Source organism: Rhyacophila brunnea, unplaced genomic scaffold (assembly GCF_057557595.1).
Source record: "Rhyacophila brunnea isolate RB1 unplaced genomic scaffold, BYU_Rbru_1.0 scaffold_9, whole genome shotgun sequence".
NCBI classification, from domain to species: Eukaryota; Metazoa; Arthropoda; class Insecta; order Trichoptera; family Rhyacophilidae; genus Rhyacophila; species Rhyacophila brunnea.
Window position 1 is genome coordinate 27,981,136 of NW_028233361.1, and position 15,679 is coordinate 27,996,814.

The following is a 15,679-nucleotide window of genomic DNA, read 5'->3' on the forward strand; positions in this document are numbered from 1 at the left end:
TTGAAGGGGGTCTGGGCCAATACGTATTGGGTCCCCAAAAACGTATTGTAACCCAATTTGAAAAATGATCATCTTCATCGTCGACTTGGGCTTCCATCTTTTATTTATTATCCATCTTATATTTTTGTTGACACATTTGAGCAACTTGAACATTATCTATGACGCTGCCTTGAATAATCGATACATAAAATTGTACTAACTCATACGTTAACTCAATAGCCTAGCTAGAATTAGATCCTTCGGATTGCATTTTCCCTATATCTCCAATTTGAAAAGATCAATATTATTTTGTATTTAACGCAAATCATTTGTGAATGTCGTAGTTGAAAAGCATCTATTTTTTGCTTTTTGACACGCAAATCAATCATTGCAAGTGAAATTTATCTTATACGGAAAATTCATCGTAGACTCGTGTTCTTTTTTTAAATCAGCGTTCTACAGATTTTTGCGTTTATCTTCTGCCCTTTCCAATTTCGGGATCCTGGGCTATTATATCTCTGTAGCCCTATGTTATATCCGGCCATGTTTATTATAATATTCCGACCACAGAGTAAGAAATAAAACTAGAGAGAGAGAGAGGGTGCTGTCCTGCTATAGGCAGCCATTTTATGATACCACATTCCATGCTGGTCAGTTAATTACCACAATACGGCACTGCTAAAGACACGCCTGGCGTGTATCAATTGGCATTATAATTAAATGTGGTAATTAACACGTCAGCAGTGAAAGAATTAGACCTAATGGCCACGCGCTTAGCGCATCTTTGGCGGTGAAAGACTTAAGGCTATTCTTCAGCTGAAGCATGGTCTAAAAAGATCGTGACTAGGCGATGCGCGGATTGTGCAAATGACGCGAGCCGAACGAAATATAATTTGTCATAAAAATTCAACATGCGCCATCCTCCTCCATTCCTCCGACGCCATCACCAAACAAATTGACCTCGACTTTCAGTTTCCGATTTGCGACGACTGCGAAATGTCGTTCCACCTACTGTTGAAAATTATTTGCCGTTTCACTTATGTATGCTCTTAACACAATTAAATTAATACGAAGAAACGCACATTTGAATATCGATTATCCAAAACTAACGCAATTAAATTAATACGAAAAGGCGTACGGTTGAACATCGATTATCCGAAATAATTATGTAGGATGAAAGTACAAGTAAAGTAAAGATGACCGTATAAAACTGATGATCATAATGCAAACCAGTTAATCAACAATATGGATAATCGTTGTCAGCATACTAAACAGAATTTACTGTATATAAATATTATAATTTACATCTTTGTTTCTCTCAAGTAGCTTACCAATTTACAATACAGTACTGTCAATCGAGTCTATAAATCGACCATTAAATTATATTATTACTTATTTTATTTTTATGCGAAAAAATTTGTTTAATCAAAACACACCGTACTATTTGACATTGTTATTTTACAACAGTAAAACTGACACGTACGTTCCAGTTGCCTTGCTTCCTACCCTCTAGCACAGGGGGGGGGGGGTAAACTGCGGCCCGCCGGGTATTTTTTTGCGGCCCGCCATCATTAATTGTACCTCTGATTACGAATAACTATTTTATAATTTTTTTTTAAATATTGACAATAGATTAAAATTTGTTTAGCAATAGTACGCGATCCATTTTCAATAGATATCGATAGTGTACCGACAGAGCTACAACCTGAGATTATTGATCTGCAGTGTGACACTGATTTAAGAGAATTGCATCGTCGTGAAGAAATCTCAAAATTTTACAATGCCCTTAATTCAGACAAATTCAACCAACTTAAAGATTATGCAAGAAAAATGTTCGTTATTTTTGGATCAACCTATATATCGTCGCTTAAGAAACAACACCGCGGAAGTCAATTAATCAAAATTTTCAGGGGAAACAAAAAACGTCTCAAAAAATTGAAAATTGATACCTTTTAACTTATTTTTTTTGTGTTTAGTTAAAAAAAAACATTGTAGACAAACACGCGGTGTTGTTTCTTAAGCGACGATATGTGAACAAACATTTTCGATCATGAACCTCAATAAAAATTCTTTACGATCAAATATCTCCGATGCCCATTTAGAAGCAGTTTTGAGAATATCAACTACAAAATTACCTAACACCTGAATTTAAAAAAATGTTAAAAAATGTACAACAGTTTCATTCTTCTCATTATTTTTTTTGTAATGTTTATTTTTCGTGATAATCAAATAGTCTATATCTAAAAATAGTATTTTACTTGCGGCCCGCCGCTCATTTTGAATTCTTGAATTTGGCCCTCCATCCAAAAAGTTTGCCCCCCCCCCCTGCTCTAGCAGCTAGCTAATATTTTGAGGAATTGTTAACATCCAATAAACCTTAGATTTTAGAAGAGATCAATAAGTTCCATCTAAAGTAAAAATGTTGAAACATACTTACCTATTATAGCAATAATTTAGAGAACAATAATAATTATTACTTTTTCTTCGTGTTCATATTAGGTATTTAATCTTAATCTGAGATTGCTTTCATTTCACACGCCCCTTCACAATAAAGGGTAACAGTTACACGAAAAAACTAGTAGGTGGTCATATTACAATATTGTTTTTATTAACAGTTCAACTGGTGGTTATATTAACTAAATAAAATATTGTGTTCCATAATCACAATTATAAGTTCTTATGTATAGGTATAATATATACTAAATAAATATATCAAAGCTTATTCCGGTATCGTTCAATTTATTTTATTTTTTATTTAAAATTGCGTCACAGATCGGGTTTCTGATAAACCAAAATAATAATGTGAATCATATTGAAAATTTTTCCAAATATAGAAAATTATATAATTTTAAAGAGTGGTTTCAAGGAATAAAAAAATAATATTATATGGGTACTCCCCTCCGTGTCCAGAAATTCGTACGTGTGCAGTTGGCTATATCACTGTCCACCGTATCGTAAATAGATAGCCGTATAGTATTGAGAGCAAATTCGTGTGTAAATAAGCACTAACAAAATACGTAATTAAAAAATCAAACGGTATAACCAGTAAGTAAATTAGAAATGCAATCATAATATCGTATAATTTATATCTTGTATCAAGTCGTACCTATCAAATAATTACTGGATATTATGTGCATAAACATTTGTATCCTTTTATAAAAAAATGCACAACATACCTACCTACCAAATTTTATTAATTATTGTCGAAATAACTTGCATCAAGTCCCAGCCGTTATTTCTATATTTACTGTGGCCATATTGATTGGAAAAATGGCTGTGGAGCTTTTGATTTTCCAATATTTTTACAAAGGGTGCCATTTTATTTTTTCACAAGTTTGGATTTTCTACCATAACTTTTGCGCGCCAGCCTTCATTATTATCCTTCACAGGTAACTGACAAAGAAGTAATGTAATCCCTTTGCTGCACTACAGCATGCAACAAACATTGACCGCCTTATATTCACTCATCCTGCTCGGTCTTCCGCCCATCTTCTCCATTCAATGACTAGCTCTCCGTCTAAATTATGTCTAGCTAGACCAGGGGTAGTCAACCTGGTCCCTATCACCCACTAGTGGGCGTTCTAGCTTTCATGGTGGGCGGTAGGGGTTTTAAAAACGTTTTCATTATGTTTTCATCAGATATCCAGTATTTAGTTTCGCCGCATCAGCCTTAGGGATCTCATTGATAATTTAATTAAACGAATGTAATTTCATCAGATGTTATGCTTCCATGTATGCAAAGTATAAATAAAAAGATAGATTTAACTACAGTAGTTTTATAAAGATTTTTTCTGCCAACTAAGCGAATGTCTGACATAAAGTAGTTAGTAAGTAATTATTATTAAGTATGTACTTTAACTTGCTGTAACTCTGCTTTATAAATTTTATAAAGTAAAGTTACTTCCCTACTTTGCAAATCACCATTACTGTGGAACCGGTGGGCGGTTAAAAAATTTACTACTGACAGACACAAAGTGGGCGGTAGGTATAAAAAGGTTGACTGCCCCTGAGCTAGACGATTATTACCCATATAGGCATTGGGTTTTCCTTTCACTCACTTGAATCTCGTAGATGATTTTCTCTTTTTAAACGTTTATAATCCAGATATTTTTAGGACAGTTAAATTATATGGTTATAATTAATTGCATGATTGATGTCACGATCATCTTTTACTTGCAATTATTTATTCGAGCCAAGTTTATTAGATGCCCGTTGCAAGCACTGCTCGACTCATCAACGCATTGCCCGAAGATCGCGACTCATCAACGCACTGTTTATTGTTTTTTTTTATTATTAGGTACTTACTATTAATTTTTGTCTAAATGCATTCTTCTTATTACTTACCTATAGGTATGTAACGATAACGTATCGGCTTATAATGTCATGGCTTTTTCAATTCAATTCAATTCAATTAATTTATTTTACATATTGTGGACATTACAAATTATAAGTTTAAGACGTTCACAGCATGATATTTAGAAACAACGAAATATTATTAAAATAATATTAGCTGAGTTCATGTCCCGACTCCCGGGTCTGACAAATTTACTTGTTGTTTTTCAATGTGTGTTTGGACCAAGAGTATGGACCTAATAGGTTGAGCAAGTTTCTAAAATCCATTTATCAACCCGTTAATTCAACATCCACTCTGTGGAGCCCCATATTATAATCCTCATAGGATCGAACACGGTGTTGTATGTGTGTACGTATATTATGTATCTTATGTGCGTATTTCTGTGTTTATATAAAATATATATTGTTTCCGTCATCCAGCGGTATCCAAGAGGTACAAACGTCCGCAAGGTAGACCTAGAGGCCGCTGGATCGATGGAATGATAAAGTTCTGCGGAAGTACGTGGCAACGCAACGCACAGGACCTAGAGAAGTGGAAGCAGCTTGAAGAGGCCTTCATCCAGCAGTGGATAGATTCAGGCTGATCATGATATTGTGTGTATATATATAAATATTCAATATTAAAATATCAATCTCATCAAGATGTTGGCTAATAATATTGTAACAACGTCGCAGACTCGCGGACGACATCTTTAGAGACAACGCGAGATTCCATTGTTCATTGTTATTGAATAGGTATTAGGTACCTATAATTTCTGGAACCGTATTACAATACTTATCTAAAAAATGTTTTATAAATATATGGACTTTCGTGTTTCTTGATAATCTGGAGGATTCGAGTTTCCTATTGTAATGTAACACTACATCAATCAAATCGTTAACTTCCGTAAATAGGTAAGCGAACCAAAAGTCAAAGCTATACCTAATATATTTCAGTCGTCCATCGAGGTCGGTCAATAAGTCTAAACACGTCAGCTGTTGAAATTAATCACATATATAAAACGAAAACATCCCCCTACCTACCCCTTTATGGCCACACTAAACTAAACAACTCTACACTTAGCCACCCACGACTTATTGTAGATGTAGAGGCCACAGAAAACCTTTACGATTCGTAGCGAAACTTCAACTTCCATTCTGAATTGATTTTTGCACACTTCAATTTTCTTTCGCTCGCCAATTTTGTAAGCAATCATTTTTTATGTCCCAATATCTGCTCCCAGGTGGAGCACACGGGTCCCGCAATGTAAAGGTAACTATTTCAAAAGGTCTTGATGCGGATTTCTGCATTGATTTTTGCCAACATTATGCGCAAACATCATTATTTGTGACAGTTTGGTTTAAAACAATAATTACATAATATACACGACGCAATAGCAAACACGGATTTACAGAAAATTCGCCACCAAGGACAATTTATTATTGAGCGTACTCAAAAGTATGATATCTTTAAATGAAATGATTTTTCAATAACTATTCAGAAAATATAAAGGAGATTGAAAACCGTCCAACCTCCTCAGAAAATTCACTACATACATATTAATTTATTGTATTGGTGAAAAAAATGACATTGTGTCTATGACAGTTTTATAGTTGGCAACACTGTTTTATAGGTAGTGATGCTCTTTTGTTAATTACCTATTTCAAAAATGTTATCTTCATTTGTTTCATATATCAATTGTTTTCCTCTTGTCACTGTTTGACAAATATTGTCATCATCATCATCGACAGGGATCGATCGGCTGCTGAATAAAGACCTCCTGCAGCTTCTTCTACTCTTATTGGTCTATAGTTCTTTGCTGCTACGTAAATCTGCCGAATCTTATGAGTTCGTCTATCCAGCGGGTTTTAGGGTGTCCTTGTGGTCGTTTAGTGCCCCTTGGGTACCTCTGTATAACCACTCACCGAGCGACATTCCAGCTCATTGCCATTCATATGCCATAATGACCCGTATCACATCGCATACTTACTCTTTTGTCTGCCTATTAATCCATTGGTTTATTTTGTGATCTTTCTGCGTTGTGCTCAACGTGCACCTTTTCCTGCCACGTTACGCTACTCATAATTTTTGGATTTCTCTACCATTAAGGATCCATATTTAGAGATTCTTGCGAAGAAAATTGGTAGCACACATTGGTTGTACAACTTACGCGTAAGATACAATGGGAGGTTACTATAGTTTGACAAATATACACATAACAATTTTATGTAATCTTGTAATCTATATAACCTAAAAAAGCATACCTATTGCTTAGTAACCTGAATATAATATCAGTAAACTCAAATATTCAAAAATGTAAACGAGACACCCTAATCGGTTTTATTTTTGGTGAAAAGAAGTAGCTATTACACTATTTATTATTGTTTAGTATTGGCATTTGATTGATAATTTTCTTCAATATTGCAGTGAGTATGTTATACTTAGATACTTCTTTGAATAAGCTTGTGTAAGTTATGTATTCGTGCGTATGGCAAAAATGCAATCACATAATATAGAAATTTTAAATATTTTTCACATCTAGTTCTAGAACAGTGGTGGCGAACCGATGGCACACGTATAAATAGAAGTTTAATTTGTAAAGGAAACGACGGTACGTATTACCTGAAAAAAGTTTTAAACCGACTCAGACTGGAGATTTACCATCCCAGTTCTAGAGCATCAAATCTACATACAATTTTAATAGCTATATTGATCTAGGTACCTGATATAAAGCATCAATAATTTACAATACCTAAACAAAATGTCTAAAAACAATATACTCCTAACAATGACAAGTCAATCTCTTCAAGGTATTCAATTGTTTGTATTCAGTATGTACATATGAGATTACAAGACACTCTGTTATCAACTGATACACACAAAATCATCGGAAGCCTGGACATTAACTCATTACATGCGTCCAACGTAACTATTGTGTTGCCCATTGGATGGTCATTAGATATAATTAGCGTGTTATTTTAATGTGGTAATTAATTAGTAATTAGTTCCGCAGTGAATAAGTAACTATGCGAAAATAGCCCAAAATATTTTAAAAAGAGAAATCATCTGCTACATCTATAGGCCAATCATTGAAGATAACAATAGTTCTACATAGAATACCTAACCTATATGCGAAGATTTAGCGCAGTTCAATCAATGAGAATTTATGAACAACAATCAATCGGTAAAGAAATATAATATGATGAGCAACCCACGGTGGTGTAACTACAAAATTTAACTAAATAAAACAGTGGCGGGTTGCAGATTTTAAACGTCCTAGCACAGTTTTGAAAATTTTGTAACAGCAACGATTATCGATAGACAAAAAATCAAAGTGACGGAATGCTAAAGATCTATTTACATTATAGGTAGATACATTTCCCCACAATCACTTCGAAATTATTGAGCTCACTAATCGCTTCCCCCCACCTCCAAAGGGCCGCAGAAGAAAGAATTTGACCACCTCCAAAGGGCCGCACTAGAGATTGGCTTAAGAGTAAATGAAAACAAAACTAAAGTCGTGGTACAAAGCCGACAAAATCAGAGTAGGCTGGGCCAAAGTTCCAGTTTTGGAAACCATCAATTTGAGATTGTCAACCTGTTCACATACCTGGGTTCCAATATTACAAAAGAGAACGAGGAACTGGAAGAAATAAAAGCCCGAATAACCGCTGCAAATAAATCGTACGTCCCATTGCTGCCCATATTCAAATCCAGAAATGTCCACAGAAAAACTACGATCTGGCTCTATAAAACCGCCATACGCACAGTCATTGCGTACGGGTGGTAGTCATGGACGCTAAATATGAAAGCAGCTGAAATGGTGGACCGCTTTGAGAGAAAGATCCTGATGCGGATATACGGACCCATGAATGATGGTGGGGAGTAGAGAATTAGGTACAACATGGAACTATACCGTTTATAGCAAGATTCGAAACACTCCACCTTCATGAAACTCCAGAGGCTAAACTGGGCAGGCCATGTCCAGCGCATGCCTGAGTCACGGATACCGAAGAAGATCCTCGAAGGAAACCCAGGGGCGAAAGGCCAATGGGAAAGCTACGCACACGATGGGGTGATAACATTACAAAAGATGACAACCAGCTGCTAAAAATCAGGAACTGGAAAAGACGTGCGGAGGACCGTTCCGGCTGGAGGACGGTGGAGGCCCAGCGCTCGAAATGGAAAAATTTACGAACCGGAGCGCTCGACAGTTTTCTGAAGATTTTTACATAGTAAAGTTATCAAAGTTTAGGTATGTGTTTTTTTCATAAAATTAAGTGTGTTATTTTTTCTATTATATGGCCTAGCTCAGACGGTCAAATTATTTATTACACGAGACGGAGCGATAATTTTACCGATTTCACGAACAGGAACGGCGCTCTGGTGCGTTCCGGTCCATTTCGAGCCCTGTAGGAGGCCAGGGCTCGACTTGAGCTGTAGCACTATCGAAGAAGAAGAATCGCTTCCCTCATATTTTACGCCCTGTTTACTTGTTCTCGATTGTTTCCAGGTTAAAAATGACAGCGTCAAAATTTTCTTTATTTACTAATGACACTCCAATTAGGGTTATTGGAGAAATCCATGATTCATAACAGATTGTCGTGCTCCTGGAGGGCTATTCGAACATATCACTTAACTCCAGAATCAATAAAAAAAATTATAAGTACGATAATGTAATATTTAGGCAGTTAATTATCCCGGGAAGTTAACTGTCAGGCGTGATGTTTTTTTAACACGGCCAGCCATGAAAGTGTTAAAGCTGTGAAATGTACTGCAAAATATTCTTAACATGGCATAGCTAGAGGTATCAATATTATTATTTGACCACGTATTTTTTTCGACTTATACGTGGTGTAAATGAGAACTCTGCCATTCTTGGTAGTATTGACTTGTGCGTCCCTGATAACTATCTTAGAAATCGGTAGCATCAGTTGTTTGTTCTCCCAAGCCGCAGAACTAACCTGCCATTGGTGATGCCACTCGGGAGGGTAATAACTGTGTTCAACCAAATCGCTTTGGATGTTTATATATTCCACCTACGCGAGGATAAATATTTATAGGTGGGAGGTGTTTATATAAATTCTTAAAATAGGGTCCACTTAGCTCATTCGATGTGCTTCCATGCTTTATAATTTTTGTACCTACCCATTTACTTTTTATCCCTTTATAGGACAACTTTTTTTTTAAAGATATGTGCTTAATTATTTTTTTTATGTATTCTATATTCATTTTGATGAACAGAAAAAATATTTTTTTTTTTAAATGCATATAGTTTTTTCGTAATTATCGATTTCCCAGCGGTCAGTTTTCTGACCGGTGTCCATTTAGGTAAAAAAAATATTTGTTCACAAAAAATTTTTTTAATAATTTTTTTTAGGAAAAAATTATAATTTCATTTATTTCTGTAACAATAATAATTACTTTATCAATTTTATAGAAATTTCTCAAAATAATAAACATTTCTAAGTCCTTGTTGGCTTTTTCTTTTGTTCAGATAATTGATACGGCATAAAACACGGTATGCAAAGGGATACTTTGCAATTTGTTACTGAGGTTCGTATCACTTTCAGCATAGTGCTGGAATAACCACATCTACGAAGTGTACATTTTTCTGGATAATGATTTGAATTGATATCGTCAGGAAATGGAGGTCGACCAACCCTTTTTCGTGAAGTAAAAGATCCTATCAGCTGATCAGCCAACTTGTTTCTAAAGTGAAGATGTGTAATAGGTTTTTTTTTCATTATCCAACACACATTGGTATTCTGTTATTCCTTCAAATAATCTTAGGGATGCGTCTTTACCCATGTCTTCAAGGTCTTTCGCACTAAAACCTCCGCTTCTCCCATTTTCCATCCTCAGACAATAAAAACAAAATTTTGTTCGGCAATATAGGCTTCTACTTATACATATAACATTCCATAACTATTTTATTTCATTCTGAGATATGTATTTCAAAAAATTATTACAGTTTGAATGAAAACAAAAACAATTATTTTTACCCGCGATTTTTATGGAAAACATTTTTTCAAAGAATGACACATATCATCAAATAACTCGATAGCGACTAATTATCCACAAAAACTAACTAGTAATTGTAAAAGTTCACTATATTGTTATATGAAATTAGATGTGTTGTGGTTTAGAAATTATTTTTAGTGTTTATATTATGTAAATCAAAAAGGATCCAAATTATACAATTTGAGGTTAGATTTTCGACATGCCACTCAATAATTTGATATTATTTTACTATAACACATACAATTTATAGGTGAAATACAAAAAACTATATATTTGTATGTATAGTATAAATGTGCATACTTTGTTTTCAGTAAACAAGTCACAATTTTCAAAAAACAAGAACTTAAAAACACTGTTGTTGAAAAACTGGCAGCTATCATGTCGCTAAATGAACACCGGTCAGATAACTGACCGGGACACATTTTTCGTAATATACTCAATATGTGCGAACTTCAGGGCGATTGGTCAGATTCAAGACCTCTGTGCATTATCTGAGAATGATTAAAACCCATAAGGGTGTTTATAACTTGTAAAATTATAGAAATATAGACCTTAATGTTGCCGGTCTCAAAACTATCCGTTTTTCGCTTATGACCTATAAAGGGTTATACTGTTTTTGTGATACTGCACAAATATTTCTTTCCTCGTTACACTGCTTTAATACTATTACTTTGCTTTTAAATGTCATGATGTGAACGTCTTCATTTATCGTTTGTAATGTTCATTGTATGTATAATTTTTTTTTAATTTGAAATTCTAATCTGATGCATTTGGTATCATGTACGATACAGTGCAATGTGTGTTAACAATTATTTTAGGTAACCACTTTGTTTACGGAATTACTCCGAGTGATATCCGTGTTATTTTGGAAGAATACAAATAACGGAAACGTGTTACTGTGTTAACACTGTTTTAGTATTTAGAATAGCCCTCTGATAGAAGTGCTTTTTCTAAAGTGTAGAGATTTTCGTTTGTTTTTTGTCAGTCCGCATTCAATGTTTTATCTTTTTTTAACCGATCTTCGGCGATGCACATTAATTTTAAAGATTTTACGATAAATATTTTTAGCCATTCTCCTCTCTTTTTAATCTTATATTAGGGTGTTGGATAGACGATAGACAGTAAAGTTTTACTGACGGTAGGTCAGTGTTTAGTCATTTAAATGTGTGACAATACCATTGAAATAATTATTATAGATTTCTAAGTTTATATTATTATGTGAGTAGATATTTAGCAAAAAAACCAAGGTTTTTCTTTAATTTTTCAGTTTCGCAATGATTTCTAGTAAAAGAATGATTAATTACTTAGTAATTTCGATATAATTATACAGTTTGTACTATTGTACATGGTTTACACACGAAGTCAAAGCTTTTACAATTTAACGATATAATAATTATATTCATGCCCCAGCAATATAATGTAAACACCTAACTTTGAAGATAGTTAACATACAACTTTAATAACGTTTAGTATTAAGTGTAAGTATTGTACATTATAATTTAAATTGCTAAAATTTTGAAAGCTAAAAGTGATTGCTTTGTATTAGTAACAATATGGCATTGGTTACATATTATAGTTGAATAGTTATTGATATAAACGACACAGTAAACCAAACACTGTAGTAGTCCAGTCAGACTTTAGCGTCGATTTTATCGATTATTCCATCAAAAATGTTTATGCAATTTCGCGCCGCCGTGGAAAACTGACGTCGTTTTCCGTCGGAAAATAGTACCGCGCCGATCCAGAGTACGTCTTTGACTGCCGTAGCATAAAAATTGCAGGCTACGAAATCACCCCGCCATACCATGCCGTGGTGGAAAATATCTACCTGTATCGTTAGCGGGGAAATCCCGACAGTTCGTGTTGTGCTTTGTAAAGCTCGGTGATATTTTTATATCATATAATAATATTACATAGTCGCTACAACGAGTAGTGGATAGCTATAAACTATATATGTATAATATTTTAGTGTGGCCATAAAGGGTAGATTTTTTATCTAAAGAGGTTTTCGTTTTATGGGTGTTGAATTACAACGTGTGACCTGTTTAGGCGTATTAGTGGGTCTTGGGTTTCGATAGGCGACTAAAATGTGTCATATCTTTTTTTTCACGCTTATCTATTTACTGAAATCGGCGTTTCGATTGGTCTGAAATTATATTACAATGGGCACCTAGGTTATCAAAATGATCTGAACTCTGAAGGCTGTACAATTAAACATGATTGAAACCAGTGTTGACTGTAACTGTTGAAAGTTACAGGCATTCGAGTGTAGAATCTTCCGAAAGATCTTTTGTCTACAACACAAAACAGCGTGGACGACACAAAAGGACACAAAGAATCCTAATAATAATTATAAGCGTTATGCTACGCGCATTCGATAACCGCTTGTGAATTCGATAGCAATGACTCGTTAGCGAGCAACCTTAATTATACCTACAAGAAGTGTTTATCTGTTTATCGCTATACTCACAGTTCGGAGTGTCTGGGTATGGAGAATGTGCCCGCAAAGTACGGGGTTGCATGGTTGAAGTGACGAGACGGGTACGAATCTCACGATTTTTTAAAAATAATAATGACACGATTACGATTATTGTGTATAACAACCATTATGCCTGACGAATATAATTTGGTATTAGAACCACAAAAAAAAATCGGTCTAAAAGTCAAAAGTTTTTTAAGCTCTTCCAAAAATTTTCAACTCAGATTTTCGCCCAAAATTGAAAATGAATTTTCTTTGCCCTTTTCCGGGACTGTTGCGAAGCTGAAGCCTCAATTACATTGAGCTTCTTTACGAGCTGTTTATTGGCGAATTTAAAAGCGGGCGATTCAGCTACTGCAATTTGATGATTACACACAAAACCTTCCATTCGCTGAGAAGCCACAAGCCAGCGACTATTTTGACGGAACGTAGTTCGTTTTTTTACCGGGAGGTTGGTACTGCGCTCTACTGCGCAGACGCAGTAGGCCCACACGCCGGCGTGTAGCGTGTAAAGTTGACCGGCTTTCAACTTTTCTCGGTAGAGTGTTTACAACCTGCTTATTAGCTTATTCGATGATTACAATGGGCGACTTTAGAGGCAGATTGTAAATTCGCCAATAAACAGGTCGTAAAGAAGCTCAATGTAATTGAGGCTTTACTGACGTGTCAGTTTAGTTTGAAATTTGACTCGGTTTGTGTCAGAATGCGTCAATTACATTGAGCTACTTTACGAGCTATTCAGCTACTGCGATTGTGATGATGACACACAAAACTTTCCATTCGCTCAGAAACCACAAGCCAGCGACTATTTTGACAGAACATAGTCCGTTTTTTTACCGGGAGGTTGGTACTGCGCTCTAGTGCGCAGACGCAGTAGGCCCACACGCCGGCGTGTAGCGTGTAAAGTTGACTGGCTTTCAACTTTTCTCGGTAGAGTGTTTACAACCTGCTGATTAGCTTATTCGATGATTACACTGGGCGACTTTACAGGCAGATTGTAAATTCGCCAACAAGCAGCTCGTAAAGTAGCTCAATGTAATTGATGGATAATATAAGCAGATAATAATATTTGTCTGGAGACGAATCCGTCGCAATTCGTAGCTTTCGTCGCTGGTAAGGTGCTATGGGCCGACGCTATGCTACGAGTACTAGCACCATAGACGTAGATGTGGCCTTCGTGTATTCGAATTTTCCACGTCGCGCCGCCCGCCGCTCCGAAGTATGAATGTGTAATTTCGGTCGTGTTTCCAAAAATAAAATAAAAACAAACAAAATAATTTAACGTAATTGTTTTCTTTCTCTGCAGTCATGCTGATAAAAGTAATATTATGTATTTTGAGTGCGTCATTTTGTTAATTATTAATACGTAGTTTTTGTAGTGACTGAAAGCCAGTCTCAAAATCTATGGGCCCTGAGTTCAAATCTCGCGGTTGGATCGAATTCTAATTGCTAATATTTTTAGTATAATATACCTACTCGTAGGATTCAGAGCAAAGAGACAATGGTTTAAGTTTAAGCGAATAACTGACAAACATTTCATGTAAAAATGTGTCATAAGATTGCTCACCTTTGATATGTTCCAAATGTTTGACCAGTGGGTCTATTCTATACTTATCGACCGCTAAAGTGATAAATATTATCAAACTTTTTTTTTCGACCATGTCCGATCCTGATATGATCATATGGGCCTCAACGGAGTGGAGGTTTGTATTGACAGATTTTGTTTTTTACGAGAAATGGATGTCAGCTACTTGCTCAACGTATTAGGTCAGTGACGTCCCGTGGGGGTAGGCAGATTGAGCGTCGCTTGGGGGCGGCAGTTACTCGAAAGGCGGCAAATCGAGGAGAATTATTTGGATTATATAGAAATATGATACTTACATTATATAAATAGCTAAAATTATTTTGTTTTCATGTTGTACAATAATAGCATAGTAAAAATGATATGAAAATAATAACTCTGTGTATTGCTAAATGGTACAAATCAAATGTGTAAGAAATATCAACGAAATAAAACCTCTGACTTTGGTGATTTGGGTGTCTAACTTAATTAAGTACATATATTATATTTATTAGCTTTTTATACTTATCTAAATTTAATTTTGAATGTTTTAGTGGTATAGATTTTGACAGTAATGTATCCATGCGACACGTTTCTTAAATATTGGAGTCATGAAAGGATGATAAAGATACTATAAGTATATAAAAAAATGTGACGGCATTTTGACGCTGCCTAGGGGCGGCATTTTGTCTAGGGACGTCACTGTTTTAGGTCCATACCCAGACACACACAAATTGAAAAACAATATGTGTACTTGCCAGACTTAGTATTCGAACCTGGGACCCACTGCTTTATAGTCCAACGCTTAAGACGCGCGGCCACCGTGGGTGTCATTATCAAACTTAGGGTAGGTTTGTATCGAAATATTAGCACTTATTGTAACAATTACAATAAAAACCAACTTATTGTAATTGTTACAATAAGTGCTAATACTTTGATACAAACCTACCCTAAGTTTGATACTATTTATCACTTTAGCGGTTGATAAGTATAGAATAGACCCACTGGTAGTTTTACAAGAAAGATCAGTGGGTCTATTCTGTGATAGATATTATTAAACTTAGGGTAGGTTTGTATCAAAGTATTAGCACTTATTGTAACAATTACAATACGTTGATTGTAATTGTTGCAATAAGCGTTACATTTTAACAGCGCCTCTCTTGCTGCTGTTAAAATATAGCACTTATTGCAACAATATAACCAACTTATTGTAATTGTTACAATAAGTGCCAATACTTTGATACAAACCTACCCTAAGTTTGATGATATCTATTACTTTAGCGGTCGATAAGACAAGTATAGA